This window comes from Bufo bufo, chromosome 2, assembly GCF_905171765.1.
Source record: "Bufo bufo chromosome 2, aBufBuf1.1, whole genome shotgun sequence".
NCBI classification, from domain to species: domain Eukaryota; kingdom Metazoa; phylum Chordata; class Amphibia; order Anura; family Bufonidae; genus Bufo; species Bufo bufo.
The window spans coordinates 58,348,019-58,364,065 of NC_053390.1; the positions used below are offsets into that span (position 1 = coordinate 58,348,019).

Below are 16,047 nucleotides of genomic sequence, written 5' to 3' on the forward strand. Positions count from 1 at the left end.
CAGGGCTAACAACCCTGGCTCAGTCCTTGTAAGAGGTTAGGTCTGAGATAGGGAGAGTTTGGAAAGAGAGAGGGCGTTGTGACTTGTGCTCCCTCTTCTTAGGCCCAAAAAGCAGCAGAGACTTACCGATCTCTGCATGATCTATAAAAGGAGAGAAGGAGAAAGACAAAAGGAGAGAACCTAGATCCTACAGGGCCATGCATTGGAGTCAGTAAAGTTAACCTGCTACCAAAAGCAGTTAAGACTTTACTGCAGTGAGGGGAATACTGTTAAGACATCCATCACACCTGGACAAGACCTGGCCAGTTGTATCTCTAAAACCCATATCGTTCAGTGGACATTACAGCCACCATTGCAAGAGTACGATTGCCCGACCATAGATTCCACAGGAAGAGACTTGAGACAAATAGAGAGAGAAGAGGGCTATAACTCCCATCATTACATTCATACATCTCTCTATGGGAAGAATTGCGCTATGTACACTTGGACCTGTGTTGGTGTTGCTATCGTTGGATGTACCACAACTTCTGTTGTACACTTCAGTAAAGAAAGACATTTATTCTGCTACTCCTGGCCTGGTTACTGACTCCTGCACCATACGCCAGCTATTGCACTCTACATGCCCCACTTTGCACCCATATAAACACTCAACATCATGGGCACCCTCACTGCCGTTAGGGAAAAGAAAGGGTGTGCCCTCCTTTGACTGCACAGCACTAGGGAGCAATGGTGTAAGGAAAGCCACTGTGACAGCCAGAGCCACTACCACCCCCATCCTCCGCTCCGGCTCCTCCTGGGCTTGCTGTTTTACATGAAGTTATGAATAAAACTTTAGCAAGAGCACAGATGGGGTAACTTGATCCCAGTGCAAGCTACAATTTATGGGACTATTATCTTCTTATCTGGCGGTTGAACCTCCTAGACACCAGGACCCTAATGTAACTGCACCCCCCCTCCCCCCCTATTGTTAGAGCCATCTAGTAACTCTTCCTTGATACAAGCAGCATCCCTGTACACAGCATCAAAGCCATATTAAATTTGTCTCGAAGACTTTTCTCTATCTAAAGCCTGAGCTAGTAAACCTGCCAGTGACCGTATTGTTAGACTATGGGAAGAAAGCCAGGTGCACAGCTGCCAAGTCCTTTAGTCTCCAGGGAAATGTTTTTTGCTGAGCAGGTGTATCTAAGCCTCTTATGTGTGATGCTTTAGGCTAGCTAGGGTATCTAAGCCTCTTATGTGTGATGCTTTAGGCTAGCTAGGGTATCTAAGCCTCTTACTTGTGATCTAATCTTCTGAGCTAGGGAATCTAACCCTAGGATGTGCGAGTGTCTGCTTGGACAGTGTATCTAAGCCTCTAATACTCTGCGGAGCTGGTGAATACCTCAATGTGTGATATAGTCTCCTAAATACACACAGCATTAATCCCCTTCATGCAGTGTTATTAGAAAATTATTTTCAGGAACAGTGTCCTGCTGGGCTGGAGTAGTTAAGACTATCATGCGTAATACTCTACACAGCTGGTGTATGATACAATCCCAGAAATTCAAATAGCCGTACATTCCCCAAATGCCATGTCGCATAATAGCCTATTATGTGATGCTGCCCTGCACAGCTGGTGTATCTAAGACTATCATGTGTGATACTGTGCTGCTGAGCTGGTGTATTTAAGTTTCTAACTATCTACCAATTCTGAATTCATCCTGCAGAACTGGTGCATTTTAGGCTATCATGTGTAATTCTGTTCTGCAGAGCTGATGTATCTAAGAAAATCATGTGTGATATTGTCCTGCTGAGCTGGTGTATCTGAGCCTTTCATGTGTGATTCTGCCCTGCAGAGCTGGTGTATCTAAGTCTATCATGTGTGATTCTGCCCTGCAGAGGTTTTATCTCTTAATTTATCATGTCTGATTCTTTCGTGCTGCGCTGGTGTATCTAAGCCTATCATGTGTAATTCTATTCCGCTGAGCTGGGGTATCTACACCTATCATATGTTATTCTTTCCTGCAGAGCCGGTGTGTATAAGTCTATCAAGTGGTATTCTGTCCTGCTGAGCTGGTGTATCTAAGCTTATCATATATGATTCTGTCCTGCTGAGCTGGTATATCTAAGGCTATCATATGTGATTCTGTCCTGCTGAGCTGGTGTATCTAAGTCTATCATGTGTGTTTCTGTCCTGCTGAGCTGGTGTATCTAAGCTTATCATATATGATTCTGTCCTGCTGAGCTGGTGTATCTAAGGCTATCATATGTGATTCTGTCCTGCTGAGCTGGTGTATCTGAGCCTATCATATGTGATTCTGTCCTGCTGAGCTGGTGTATCTAAGCTTATCATATATGATTCTGTCCTGCTGAGCTGGTGTATCTAAGTTTATCATATATGATTCTGTCCTGCTGCGCTGGTGTATCTGAGCCTATCATATATAATTCTGTCCTGCTGAGCTGGTGTATCTGAGCCTATCATATGTGATTATGTCCTGCTGAGCTGGTGTATCTAAGCTTATCATATATGATTCTGTCCTGCTGAGCTGGTGTATCTAAGGCTATCATATATAATTCTGTCCTGCTGAGCTGGTGTATCTAAGGCTATCATATGTGATTCTGTCCTGCTGAGCTGGTGTATCTGAGCCTATCATATGTGATTCTGTCCTGCTGAGCTGGTGTATCTAAGCTTATCATATATGATTCTGTCCTGCTGAGCTGGTGTATCTAAGTTTATCATATATGATTCTGTCCTGCTGCTCTGGTGTATCTGAGCCTATCATATGTGATTATGTCCTGCTGAGCCGGTGTATCAAACTACTATCGTGTGTTCCCGTTCTGCTGCGCTGCTGTATCTAAGCCTATCCTGTATGTTTATGTCCTGCTGAGCTTGTTTATCAAACTCTGTTACGTGTGATTCTGTCCTGCTGCGCTGGTGTATCTGAGCCTATCATGTGTGATTCTGTCCTGCTGAGCTGGTGTATCTAAGGCTACTTTCACACTAGCGTTCGGGTGTCCGCTTGTGAGTTCCGTTTGAAGGGGCTCACAAGCGGCCCCGAACGGATCCGTCCAGCCCTAATGCTTTCTGAATGGATGCGGATCCGCTCAGAATGCATCAGTCTGGCAGCGTTTGTCCTCCGCTCCGCTCAGCAGGCAGACACCCGAACGCAGCTTGCAGCGTTCAGGTGTCCGCCTGGCCGTGCGGAGGCAAACGGATCCGTCCAGACTTCCAATGTAAGGCTACTTTCCCACTAGCGTTCGGAGCGGGTCCGTCTGATGTTTCATCAGACGGATCCGCTCCTATAATGCAGACGTTCGCATCCGTTCAGAACGGATCCGTCTGCATTATTACTTAGAAAATTTTCTAAGTGTGAAAGTAGCCTGAACGGATCCGTCCAGACTTTACATTGAAAGTCAATGGGGAACGGATCCGCTTGAAGATTGAGCCATATGGTGTCATCTTCAAGCGGATCCGTCCCCATTGACTTACATTGTAAGTCTGGACGGATCCGCTCGCCTCCGCACGGCCAGGCGGACACCCGAACGCTGCAAGCAGCGTTCAGGTGTCCGCTCACTGAGCGGAGCGGAGGCTGAGCGCTGGCAGGCGGATGCATTCTCAGTGGATCCGCCTCCACTGAGAATGCATTGGGGCCAGACGGATGCGTTCGGGGCCGCTCGTGAGCCCCTTCAAACGGAGCTCACGAGCGGACACCCGAACGCTAGTGTGAAAGTAGCCTAAGTCAATGGGGACGGATCCGTTTGAAGTTGACACAGTATGGCTCAATTTTCAAACGGATCCGTCTCCCATTGACTTTCAATGTAAAGTCAAAACGGATCCGTTTGCATTATCATGAACAAAAAAAAAAAAAAAAGAAATCTTTTTTTTTTTTTTTTTGTTCATGGTAATGCAAACGGATCCGTTCTGAACGGATCTAAGCGTTTGCATTATAGGTGCGGATCCGTCTGTGCACATACCAGACGGATCCGACCTAAACGCAGGTGTGAAAGTAGCCTATAAGTCTATCATGTGTGTTTCCGTTCTGCTGAGCTTTTGTCTCTAGTTTATCATGTCTGATAAGGTCCTGCTGAGCTGGTGTATCTGAGTGTATACTGTGTGATTCTGTCCGCTGAGCTGGTGTATCTAAGCCTATTATGTATGATTATGTCCTGCTGAGCTGGTGTATCTAAGCCTATCATATGTGATGCTGGCATTGACTATGGCATTAAATGTTTTAAAAATACAATTAAAAAAACCTACAGCTTGGGATACTATTATTATAATGGGATTATCCCACTGGTTGCTTATGCAGTAGGATACATGGAATGCTTCCATTGGAGGTAAGTGTCGGGTGAAGAAAGCCTTCACCACTCTTGTGCGGTACAATCGGCCGAGAGGATGTATCTAATCCGGTGTGATACTCTGCTGATAAGCCATCAGCCGCGTTCTCCTCAGGTGCTGGGATTAACGCTGCATTACTTAACATTATAATCTAAACTTCACCCTGGAAAGAGGCCAACGTTTCCATTTGGCTTCCTCACACTTTGTATAATATTGTATAATATCCATCACTATTACAGTGTTGTGTCATGATTTTATACTGCCAGTGCTAGTGCATGCTGGGAGTTGTAGTTTCCCAGTTGAACGTGTGTGAGAGGAAGGGGGGGGAGAGTGGGTGACAGAATACTGTCCTTAATAATAGCAACATAATAAATAAGCAGCACTAGAAATGGAATGACTGTCATTATAATAGTCTGGCTTATAATAACCTTACCTGGTGCTGTGCCTTAGCTGGGAACTCTGGACCTCGCATGAGTTCTGAGCTCCTACTACAGTCCATAGACTCTTTTTATATTGGAGTATTGGAGTTCAGTGTCCCGCCCCTTACTGGGGTCTACTGGTGAAAATGGTAGAAGCTCCAACCTCCCATCAGGGGCTGGACCCTCGCCAAAAACTCGCCTGTCTTCTAACAAGAATATATTATTAACTAAGAGTCTGACAGGTGAAATAATCAGATGTGAGAGGCAAAGCCCAGCATAGGATCTGCGCCTATACAGAACGTCTTCCCAGCTGTATCTACACCAAGCAGTGTAGTATAACAGAGCAGGAATAATAACATCAGTCTATAATATGGACAGCTATTACAGAGCAATATCATATCACAGCTATTACACTCCATACTAGTACTATACAGCATGGCATGGAGTAATATCCAAAAAGTGTCATATAGCATCCCTTCTGCTAGGATACAAATAGCGTATACACTATTACTGTACGTTATACATATGCTATACAATATATATATATACACACACACTATAGAATAGTATACAGGCCAATATTGCAAAAGGTAGATTGATTGTATAATGTAATAGACATGTGAAAAAGAATGGAAGAGTGGAAGTGTGTGTATATATATATATATAATATTATGTTTTATAGATCAGTAAGATAGTATGTACCATTGTTTAGGACACAAGTATAGTGTATATATATATATATATATATATACCACTACAAATAGAGTATATACTTTCTATGTGAAAAGAATAGCACAGTGTAGAGACTATTAGTATAATATAGCATATACCATATGAATGACTAATATACCAAATTATAGCATAGTATATACTAAGTACATGACCAGTAGAGGATTGTCGCCTAATATTTCCTATCCCTAACATAGTATTGTATTTTACAGTATAGTAAAGTACCGTATACTAGAATCTAAGTTAGTAGAGTAAATCATATAAACCCCTTTTCTATCACCATGAATCACTAACTAGCCTAGTATAATGTAGCATACCAAGAGTACTTACAGTATAATTTTATATGCTACAGTATAGAAATGTGTATTGCTTGGCAGAGAATAGTATATAGTAGCATCATTTGTGGCATCCTATTGCAGAAGTAAGTATAGTAACTAGTACTATTATGTATCTTACTGTATGAAAGTGTAATAAATCAGAGAGCACTAATGTAGCGCAGAATACAAAGCAGGGGCGTCACTATAATTCATAGGACCCCATAGCAAAATAAGATGGGACCCCCCACCACCTAGTGTAAGAATATGAAAACGGCAATCATTAAAAGGGACGTATATAGCAGGCCAACACTGTTACATTATGGCATCCTATATAATAGAAATGCCTGTGATGTAATATAGTATATTACTCAGCCAGGCTTTTAACTTACAGACTGGCAATAAATGCTGGTAGTAGTAGTCCTACCTCCGCTCATATTGCAAAATGCAGCACATTACCAATTATTGATTATTACCTATTGGTTACTTTACTATTTACAATGAAAAATACATGGACTAAAGATTGGATGACAAAACTTGCCTCCTACCTGTCCCCCATTGAAGAGAAAATTGACCAAAGCTCCAGTAACTTTCCAAAACTTTCAGAGGTATTGTCCTGTTGATAAGCTCCGTGGCTCCCAGCCAACAACCAGTAGGCAGGAAGCCCTAGGAATAACAGCACATAAGTACAAATATTCACTTTTTTCACTTAAAGGACAACCAGAGAAATCTTTTTTTAGATTCTTCTCATGCCGGACGTAGCGATGGAGAATTTCACCTTGCTGCCAAGTTTAGCTGCTCCTGTAACATGATGTTCGGTGGAGCCAGGTCACATGCCAGACTTTTCTCACCAAATCCCCAACAATGCATTGTTTTGTCCGGGAGAGGTGGGGATGGAGAGCACTGCAAAGAATTTGTAATTTGTCCCGAAAGACTTTACAACAACTGCCTCAGGCTGTCACCGTAGAATCATCCAAAAAGTGACTATTTTTGGGGAGTGTATGGAGGGGAGGTGGTATTAACTGCATGCAATATGTAAGATTCTGTAAAGGTAGATCCTAGTTTATGATAAAAACCAGTATCTCTTCTGTGATCGTTAACATTTTTCTCATTCTAGTTTTAGAGGGTCATAAACAGTTGCAATGGCAAGAAGGGTACAGAAGGAGCACTCAGGGAAGAGATGTAAAAAAAATATATATATATATATTCTAAATCATGTTATGAAGTTAGACTGTACCTTCCATTATACCTCAGAATGAAAAACAGATTAACACTAATGCTTTTTATCCTGATGGGCTTTTCATGCACTCAATGTTGCCCCCTGCTGAGAAAGACTTGCGAAGAGGAGTACGGTATGAGGACTTCTCATCATGTTCTGTCAATAACGGTGCAAAACTCTGGGTAAGCTAATAAAAATTTGACAGCTGTGCTAATTATGGCTGCCACAGCTCCCTACAGTCAAGAATATAACTGTTATAATACTGCTCCTATGTACAAGAATATAACTACTATAATGCTGCTCCTATGTACAAGAATATAACTACTATAATGCTGCTCCTATGTACAAGAATATAACTACTATAATACTGCCTCCTATGTACAAGAATATAACTACTATAATACTGCCCCCTATGTACAAGAATATAACTACTATAATACTGCCTCCTATGTACAAGAATATAACTACTATAATACTGCCTCCTATGTACAAGAATATAACTACTATAATACTGCTCCTATGTACAAGACTATAACTACTATAATACTGCTCCTATGTACAAGACTATAACTACTATAATACTGCTTCCTATGTACAAGAATATAACTACTATAATACGGCTCCTATGTACAAGAATATAACTACTATAATACTGCCTCCTATATACAAGAATATAACTACTATAATACTGCTCCTATGTACAAGACTATAACTACTATAATACTGCTTCCTATGTACAAGAATATAACTACTACAGAGGGATCTGGATAGATTGGAGGCTTGGGCAGATAAGTGGCAGATGAGGTTTAATACTAACAAACGTAAAGTTATACACATGGGAAGGAATAATGCAAGTCACCCGTACATACTAAATGGTAAAACACTGGATAACACTGACATGGAAAAGGATCTAGGAATTTTAATAAACAGCAAACTAAGCTGCAAAAACCAGTGTCAGACAGCTGCTGCCAAGGCCAATAAGATAATGGGTTACATCAGAAGGGGCATAGATGCCCGTGATAAGAACATAGTCCTACCACTTTACAAATTGCTAGTCAGACCACACATGGAGTACTGTGTACAGTTCTGGGCTCCTGTGAACAAGGCAGACATAGCAGAGCTGGAGAGGGTCCAGAGGAGGGCAACTAAAGTAATAACTGGAATGGGGTAACTACAGTACCCTGAAAGATTATCAAAATTAGGGTTATTCACTTTAGAAAAAAGACGACTGAAAGGAGATCTAATTACTATGTATAAATATATCAGGGGTCAGTACAGAGATCTCTCCCATCATCTATTTATCCCCTGGACTGTGACTGTGACGAGGGGACATCCTCTGCGTCTGGAGGAAAGAAGGTTTGTACACAAACATAGAAGAGGATTCTTTATGGTAAGAGCAGTGAGACTATGGAACTCTCTGCCTGAGGAGGTGGTGATGGTGAGTACAATAAAGGAATTCAAGAGGGGCCTGGATGGATTTCTGGAGCGTAATAATAGAAAGGCAGAGAGGCAATCATTATCATCATCTGGGGCTAATATATCTCTGAACTCCTTATAGAATTCACTGGTCAGACCATCCAGGCCCGGGCTCTTCTTGGTTTTTAAGGAGTCAATGCTCCTCTTCACCTCCTCCTCAGTTATGGGCTCGGCCAAGCCATCTGCTTGTGCCTGATCTAGTTTGGGGAGTATGACGCCTTTCAGGTAAGTTCTTATGCTGTCACCACTTATCTGACAGCCTTTAAACAGATTTTTGTAATAATCTCCAATAATATTGTGAAGTTTACTCTGATATGACTGCTCTGTCCCCTCCTCATCTAACAGGCTGGTCATAAGCTTCTTACTAACCCTGTTTTTACAGGCAATATAGGGGTCTGGGTTGTGAACCCCCCAATTATCAAACTGTCCCTCTGCTTTGAGAGACTTGAGGCGGTCATACTGCAGCTCTCGCATCTCCTGCTTTATCTGGCTGACATACTTACCATCTATCTTCTTACCACTATTGATCTTACTATATAACCTGCTCAGCTGTAGCCTCAGTGCAGAATACCCTATATACTCCACATTACTATGCCTCCTCACAGCACGTATCAGAAACTGCTTGATATCACCCTTCATACACTCCCACCACTCCGCTGTGTCATCACACATACCCTGGGTGGTCCTCCGATCATTATAGAAGGTGGTAAAGGCATCTCTGAACTTTGGATCTTGCAGCACTGAGCCATTCACCTTCCAGTAGCCCCTACCACAGACCACGGCCCCGGCCAGATCCAAAGTGACACTCACCATACAATGGTCAGAGAACTCTATGGGACTCGTCCTGTAGTCAGAGCTCCTCACTTCACGTTTTATATACACTGCGTGCAGAATTATTAGGCAAATGAGTATTTTGACCACATCATCCTCTTTATGCATGTTGTCTTACTCCAAGCTGTATAGGCTCGAAAGCCTACTACCAATTAAGCATATTAGGTGATGTGCATCTCTGTAATGAGAAGGGGTGTGGTCTAATGACATCAACACCCTTTATTAGGTGTGCATAATTATTAGGCAACTTCCTTTCCTTTGGCAAAATGGGTCAAAAGAAGGACTTGACAGGCTCAGAAAAGTCAAAAATAGTGAGATATCTTGCAGAGGGATGCAGCACTCTTAAAATTGCAAAGCTTCTGAAGCGTGATCATCGAACAATCAAGCGTTTCATTAAAAATAGTCAACAGGGTCGCAAGAAGCGTGTGGAAAAACCAAGACGCAAAATAACTGCCCATGAACTGAGAAAAGTCAAGCGTGCAGCTGCCAAGATGCCACTTGCCACCAGTTTGGCCATATTTCAGAGCTGCAACATCACTGGAGTGCCCAAAAGCACAAGGTGTGCAATACTCACAGACATGGCCAAGGTAAGAAAGGCTGAAAGACGACCACCACTGAACAAGACACACAAGCTGAAACGTCAAGACTGGGCCAAGAAATATCTCAAGACTGATTTTTCTAAGGTTTTATGGACTGATGAAATGAGAGTGAGTCTTGATGGGCCAGATGGATGGGCCCGTGGCTGGATTGGTAAAGGGCAGAGAGCTCCAGTCCGACTCAGACGCCAGCAAGGTGGAGGTGGAGTACTGGTTTGGGCTGGTATCATCAAAGATGAGCTTGTGGGGCCTTTTCGGGTTGAGGATGGAGTCAAGCTCAACTCCCAGTCCTACTGCCAGTTTCTGGAAGACACCTTCTTCAAGCAGTGGTACAGGAAGAAGTCTACATCCTTCAAGAAAAACATGATTTTCATGCAGGACAATGCTCCATCACACGCGTCCAAGTACTCCACAGCGTGGCTGGCAAGAAAGGGTATAAAAGAAGAAAATCTAATGACATGGCCTCCTTGTTCACCTGATCTGAACCCCATTGAGAACCTGTGGTCCATCATCAAATGTGAGATTTACAAGGAGGGAAAACAGTACACCTCTCTGAACAGTGTCTGGGAGGCTGTGGTTGCTGCTGCACGCAATGTTGATGGTGAACAGATCAAAACACTGACAGAATCCATGGATGGCAGGCTTTTGAGTGTCCTTGCAAAGAAAGGTGGCTATATTGGTCACTGATTTGTTTTTCTTTTGTTTTTGAATGTCAGAAATGTATATTTGTGAATGTTGAGATGTTATATTGGTTTCACTGGTAAAAATAAATAATTGAAATGGGTATATATTTGTTTTTTGTTAAGTTGCCTAATAATTATGCACAGTAATAGTCACTTGCACACACAGATATCCCCCTAAAATAGCTAAAACTAAAAACAAACTAAAAACTACTTCCAAAAATATTCAGCTTTGATATTAATGAGTTTTTTGGGTTCATTGAGAACATGGTTGTTGTTCAATAATAAAATTAATCCTCAAAAATACAACTTGCCTAATAATTCTGCACTCCCTGTACACCCAGTCTATTCTACTGGCGTTACCGGCCTTATGGTAAGTGTAGGCTCTATTGGAGCTATGCAAACCATAGGGATCCACTAAATGAGCCTGCTGGACTATATTGTTAAGAAGTTCTCATCATATCTCAGTTGCTTATGACTATTGGAACGGTCCACATTACAGGAGACACTATTAAAATCCCTGCACATTATAAACACCCTGGATGTAAAACAATATGGCTTTATCTGCTGAAATAATTCCCTCCTCTCCTTTCTAGTCTGAGGAGCATAGATATTAATGGCTCTATAATACACAGTGTCCAGTATAAAGTCTAGCATCAGGCAGCGGCCCGGCCAGATCTCCAGGGCTCTCTCCACCTCAACTTCTATCTTATTAAAGAGAATCGCCACACCGTCATTTCTCTCCAGCCCGAAGGACCAGAAAGATGCTCCATGTCTCCAGTTTCTCTTGGCTACAAACACTGAGCATTGCTCTTCAAATAAGTCTCCTGTAAGAAGAAGATGTCAGATCTCTCCTGAGACAGACGCTGGTAAATCACCTGCCGCCTGTTCTTAGTCATCACACTGTTCAGGTTTATAGAGCTGATCCTCAGCCTCATCCAGGTCACTTAGTTTTCTTTTTTTTCTCCTTCCACTGCTGTGACCTGTATTGCCCCATCTTTTGGTGGACACTGGAGGGTCAGGTTCATCTTCCAGAGGGTCACCATCAGGGTTATGTGAAAAAACATACTCCATTTATACCTTTTCTTCTGACTCTTCTTCCCCTAGCGCACCATACTGCTCGGAGGTTATGGCCAGCACTGGCGGATCCGGGGTTTTCTTTGCTGTAGTACTGTTCTTTCTTTTTACAGTCTGGAACCCCTCTTCATCCACAGAGGACCTCCTGAGCTTCCTGAGCCCTGCAGCTGGACCATCAGGCTTTGTAGACGTAGAGGGCAGTTCTTTAGGTGGTTTGGCAACTGGTTTACTGGTCACTTTACTCTGCATATGAGAATTATCTTCAGTGGGGGGTACTTGTAGTGCTACAGATAGTACTTTAGTTTCCACAGCAGGATTTCTGGATTTCGGAGCCTTTTCAATGGCTGGTACTTGTGATTCAGCAGATGTTGGTACTTGTAATGGAGTAGTTGGGCTATCAGTCTCTAACTCTGCTGGTACTTGTAGTACATCAGGAGGGCCTTCACTCTCTACAGCAGGGTCACTAGTACTTTGCATTGCTTCAGTATGAGAATTGCCAGTTTCTGGGGCTGTATCTGCTCTTGCAGTGACATCTTCCTGACCTTCCTCCATGGCCTCTGAGAAGATCTCATCACTGCCTTTATTATGATCTGCATGCGGACAGTCCCGGAGCATATGACCAGATCCTAAACACAGGTTACAGATGACCGGACCTGTACAGTCGTCCTTTGAATGTCCAAACTGTCCACAAAATGAGCACTTAATATGGGAGCAGTTGATGGCGAGGTGCCTGCCCCCACATCTGTGACATAGCCGCGGCTGACTGGGGTAGTAGCATATCCCTCTCTCTGAGCCCAGGTAGAAGGAGTGCGGCAGATGTCTGGTCACACCATTGTTCTGCTCTAGTTGTATCCTCAAGGTGTATCCGCAATTCCAGATGTCTTCCTCATCATAGATTTTTCCTGGATGACTCTTCAACAGACACTGTCTGCTCAGCCAATGCTCCAGATCTGCCAGCGCCACCACCTCAGACTGGAACAAGATGGTGGTGGTGCAGCGTACTCAAGTTGTGTTTAGAAATGTGTTCCTGGGTATTGTAGTGCAATAGACACTAACCTGAGACGGCTGACTCTCTGCATAGGCAGGTGATGGTAGGAAAATGTTCGTGACGCCAGTGCCAATTAAACGGTGGCACGCCGTTTGCTGATAGCAGGAATAACTGAGGAACCACGTGATGTTAAAACAAAACTCCAACTTTAGTAGTTTCCATATAGAGACATTAACGGAAGCACAGTTCCTTTGCATACAGTTGATTTTTCAATACGGTCGATGCAGGCAATACAGATTAAGCAAGGTGACTTCAGAGTGTGAAACACAGGACTTGCAGTACAGGAGCTTGCACTCTATTCCTGACTGATCCTGGGACATAGAAAATCTTCTCCAAGGCCCAATACCTTAACTCTGGCGTATATCCTTGGTTCTCTCTTTATAAAGTACCTCCTCTGTTATCTTGAGTACCTCTTGCTTTTCTGCGCTTTGCCTCTGTCTCCCTCTCAGCTTCCTCAGGCTCTTTAACTGAGGTATTCCTGTTTCGGCATATGGAAATTCAGGGGGGGAACCTTCTCCTTGAATCTGGAACCCGGTTACAGGGACTGCAAAACCCTCTCCTGGACCGCAGGCTTCAGGCCTGGACTTGTCTCTGACATGGTCTAGTCTCCAACCACAACTCTAGACTCAACTTTAGACTCAACTTTAGACTCAACTGCCCTTCCTTTCCCTGTCTGGGCCTTATATAAACTAGGGCTCCCTAGCTCCCTCTAGTGACTAAGAGCTGGAATGACACCCCTAGCAGGCCTGTACATGCAAGTTTCACAGTAACAGGGAAATAGATAGCATTACATTACATGACAATTTATAAAGATGACATATACCAACTTCCCCATAATTAAGGAGGGACGACAGCACACCAAGTGACACTTTTGTAGTGACGGGCATTACAGTCCCCGTACACTACATACCCCACTGCTTTAAGTTGAGTACGACCTCGTACTCCATCAGGGCTCGCCCAACTGGAATCTCTACCTGAAACAGAAAAAAGAGACATGCAGGCATACATACATGTAATTCATCTGCATTTACATTCATATCAGGTCCAATTGGCAAAGGTGAAGGGTGGTGACAAGGGGCGTCGTTCTCTTCTCCTCAGGATAGTGAATGGAACTGGGGCGCTGACCTGGCACAGCGTAACATTATAACCAGGATAGTCCATGACAATGAATAAGTCCATAATAGAACAGCAAAATAGATAAAACAGTATAAAAGTTCTTGGAGGCTCAAAGAACAAACATGAGTCCGTACCCAGGTTATTTTCCTAATAAATCACAGAGGCTCTCGTGCGGTGGAGTCCATCTCTGGGCACATTTCCTTTTAAAAGAGCAAAAATCTCAGAGGCTCAGGTTCTTTTGAGTCTGTCTCCGGGCACGGTTCCTTAGTATCAAGTTGCACAATAAAATGACAGCAAAGACAAGTGCTGTAATACCCCTGATCAACCTGAAAAGGGGGTTAAGGGTAAAAGGTGCAACTCAGGAACAGGCACAACTTGGCGTGGGATAGCAAAAGCAGGCAGGAGGTCCTGGAAACAAACTTGGCTTTGTTGACTTTAATACTTCAGTGGTCAACACCCACCACTGAGCCGTGGATAAACTGGCAGCAGCAACAAACGACCAGGGAACATAGGACTCCTGTCCTGGAAGGGTTAACAGCATTTTTCGTTGGTGAAATAAATCAAAGGCCTAGCAGGCTGATTCACAGGGGTATGTCATCATTACCCGGCTCTGCTGGCAAGTACGGCCTGTAGTAGTCCTCTACAGGAGGATGTGCCCACATAACAGTGTTAGGGGGAAGCTGCAACGTGAAGGGACCCCTAATAGGTATTGGCCCCATGGGCCTAGGGGTAAACCTTTGGGTGGACCGTACCGGTCCCGGCATGATAATTGTGGGATGAAGTGGAGTGGATACCGCCGCCGCAAGCGGTCCGGTGGGCTCTGTGCAGCAATTCACAGCAACAGGGGGTCTTCTTTGGGGCACTGGCGGAGCGGTGGCAGCAGAAGGTACTCTACGGGTGGTGACAGGCACCCTTACCTCGTCCTTCTTCGGCGGCGTCTGGATCCTGGCGGTCGCGATCTTGCGCAGCTCCCGCAACTTCTCCTCCAGCCGGACAATCTGCTCACCGATGCTCTCCGTGTCAGAGTCGCGGTCATCTGCTGGCGCCGCCGGCGCAGGTACAGTCACCGATGGCGCGGACTCGGCCTCTGCAGGTTCTGGTGATGCATCGGGTCTCCGACCCCTCCGGATGTTCTCAAAGGTATTTCAAAGTCCCTTTAGATTTTCCATCTCTTGCATGGTCTTCTCCCGACGAGGCAGCTCGGGGGAAGGGTAAGGGCTCACCCATTTTTCCAACACGGTTGGCTGCCAGAAGACGTTAGGCCCAATGAAGGAGCTCCGCTCCTGGAAGGCGTGATGGGCCGGCTCTGGAGAGCGTTCCGGTTCCCGCTCGCAGCCAGAGTAGTCTTCTTCTTCTGCCTCCCAGCCCTCAGGTACTCGCTTGGGACGGGTCACGGCAGTGGCATAAGGGCCTCTCAGGCTCTCGGCAGGGGTGAACTCCACTTCCTCTCCCTCGCGGAGGCTGTGCTGATAGGAAGGGAGGTAGTCTCTCTTGACAGACCTTCTATTAACATATAAGTCTCTGCCAGTCAGGTAATCTTGTATGAACCCGTAGCCACGGGCTTTGTCAAAGAACACCACCAACCCCTTTCTCCTTTCCAGGCGGGGTTGGGTGTTGGTGTGTCTTTCATGGATTGTCTTGGTCAACTCTTCATAATAGATCTTGGTCTTTGTATTCCGCTTTATAGCGGCCTCCCGGATCTCTGCCATAAGTGACGACCACTTGAAAGAGGGTTGAAAGAAGTTTCTCCAAGAGCCATAGCAGGGCTCTGGTTCTTTCTCCCGTGGCGGGCAGGCGGGTTTCTCCGGTCCCGGAGAGTAGGCCGGTGGAGCCTCCTCTGGCTCTACACCAATATCATACATTTTTGGGATCTCAGGCGCGGACGCTGCAGCAACGCTCTGTTCACTTTCCAACATGCTCGATCCTTCTCCGGAGAGCGATAGGGTCCCGTCAATTAAATCAGCCAGCTCCTCCCATTGCACTGGGAGGCCGCCCCCCAGGTATTCCAGTATATGGAAGGCGGTGTCCATGCTGGCAGACATGCAAATGTCCAGATAAGCAGTGGCGCCTGACCTTGAACTCCTTCCCGCTACTTCCTCAGAAAGGCGCCAATTTTTCCCGCCTTTTCGGGATGAAGATGACGCAGCAGTTATTTCAGTAGCCTCAGCGGCCATCTTTAGCAAGAAACGCTGTCTATTCACTGACAGCAAGCAGGATGACGAAA

At 44.6% G+C, this 16,047-nt stretch overlaps 1 protein-coding gene across 3 annotated transcripts in view; it reads right to left on the reverse strand.

Moving 5' to 3' along the window:
* The window catches only part of SLC14A1 (solute carrier family 14 member 1 (Kidd blood group)), a 529,357-nt gene that overhangs the window by 34,441 nt on the left and 478,869 nt on the right, over positions 1 to 16,047 (reverse strand). Inside the window, exon 1 of one of the 3 annotated variants that reach the window (XM_040421154.1) lies at positions 6,329 to 6,571. The exons of 1 other annotated variant lie outside the window; for it this stretch is intronic. The gene's annotated coding sequence lies outside the window, so the exon portion shown is untranslated. Of the gene's footprint in view, positions 1 to 4,751; positions 4,788 to 6,328; positions 6,572 to 16,047 lie in introns of those variants that run through there. One more of the 3 variants, XM_040421153.1, reaches the window with a different exon arrangement.